Source organism: Rattus norvegicus, chromosome X, assembly GCF_036323735.1.
Source record: "Rattus norvegicus strain BN/NHsdMcwi chromosome X, GRCr8, whole genome shotgun sequence".
NCBI lineage: Eukaryota > Metazoa > Chordata > Mammalia > Rodentia > Muridae > Rattus > Rattus norvegicus.
This window is the reverse complement of record NC_086039.1, coordinates 113590472-113592181: the sequence shown is the minus strand read 5'-3', so window position 1 is coordinate 113592181 and position 1710 is coordinate 113590472. Positions and strand designations below refer to the sequence as shown.

The following is a 1710-nucleotide window of genomic DNA, read 5'->3' as shown; positions in this document are numbered from 1 at the left end:
TTCCAGAGCAGCACTGAAGGGAAAAAAAAGAAGCCCAGCCTCTCAAAGTGAGATAAATGCCCTTTATTCTTATTTGAGTTTCTCACTGCTCAGAGTGTAAGGGTAGAAAATAGAACAGTCTAACAGAAACAGAGAGCAAGACCTTTTCCATAGTGCTTGAAAAAGACTATAAAGGGGGTACAGGGAGGAGAATGGAGTGACCCTGTTTCTCTCCCTTGGCAGTTCTCAGTCAACACTTCTGTATTACCATGACATTTACTGTCATTTCACGCCATTAAATCTCATAAAGGCACCTCAGTATAGAGGTCCATGGTACTCAAATGCATTTTGTCTGTTCTTGAGAAGATTTGGTCTATGCCTTTGAATGATGAATGAGGTTGCTGGAAAACATTACATTCTCATGTGAAAAAGGCATGCAGCAGACAAGAGTATCCACAGGATCATTGAGAAAACCTACAGGGACAGGGTGTAGTACGGTTGGAGAAAAAGAAGAGAAGGCATGTGACTTGGTGGAAGTTTATCAAAGATAAGGAAGGAAATTCTTTTTTTTTTTCCAGCACTAAGTCGGGTTCTTTACTTCTCAGAAGTGACTGCTAAAAGGAGAGACAGCAAGAAGAGACAGACAGAGCCAGAGAGAGCAAGGTGATGGGAAGAAAGGGCACAGTAAACCGCTGGTCTAGTAAGTCTCAGGAGGCAAGTGGTCAAGGTAAAAAAGAGTCCTGGAGAATGGTCTGCGGCCACGGGAAGCGCCTGGGTTTCCTTCGGTGTATCAGTCCTCCAGGAAGGCAGCTGCCGTTACCGCATTAAATATTATGTTCATCAAGGAGTCCCAGGTAGTGAGCACCCGGGGGGGGTCATTTCACCAGGGGCCCAGTTTTATCATCATCACCGCACTGGTGGGCTTTGTACTTTTTCACTTCTGCCATGTACTTGGCCCACGCGTCACCTTTACTTGTTAATACCTCATCCTCCGTCTTCTGCTTCTTGGCTACTATTCCCGTCTTGAGGGCTAGTTTGTTCCCGCCTCTGCGCTTGCCCACCTGGGTGAAGGGACAGAAGACTGCAAGGGTTACAGGAGCCGGGCCCGCCCTTGGCGGTGCTGAGGCCCACTACACCTTCCTAGCAACTCCTCGCCCAGCTCCTCCAGACGGCCGACGAAGCTGAACGTGGGGCCTGGGCTGCCCTTCCTCTTCTGATTCCCTGGACCCGCTGCAGTGGAGGCCGGTTGATCAGGTCACTGCGGGCCCGGGGGTGGCTCCTCCTGCCGCTGCCACGGCTAGGAAGGAAATTCTTTACGGCATGAAGTTGGGTGGAATAATAAATGGAATATTCAACAAAACTTGAAAATCTTCAGGAAATGGACAATTTCCTAGACAGATACCAGGTACCGAAGTTAAATCAGGAACAGATAAACCAGTTAAACAACCCCATAACTCCTAAGGAAATAGAAGCAGTCATTAAAGGTCTCCCAACCAAAAAGAGCCCAGGTCCAGACGGGTTTAGTGCAGAATTCTACCAAACCTTCAGAGAAGACCTCATACCAATATTATCCAAACTATTCCACAAAATTGAAACAGATGGATCACTACCGAATACCTTCTACGAAGCCACAATTACTCTTATACCTAAACCACACAAAGACACAACAAAGAAAGAGAACTTCAGACCAATTTCCCTTATGAATATCGACGCAAAAATACTCAACAAAAT

General features: G+C 46.7%; 1 long non-coding RNA gene across 1 annotated transcript; it reads right to left on the bottom strand.

Moving 5' to 3' along the window:
* Positions 1-539: 539 nt before the first annotated feature.
* Trirln (telomerase RNA component interacting Rnase like ncrna) lies at positions 540-1262 on the bottom strand. The gene is made up of 2 exons (XR_005498089.2): positions 1157-1262; positions 540-1040 (listed from the first exon to the last, which is right to left on the bottom strand). It is a non-coding gene; the product is annotated as a telomerase RNA component interacting Rnase like ncrna (long non-coding RNA).
* Positions 1263-1710: the final 448 nt, after the last annotated feature.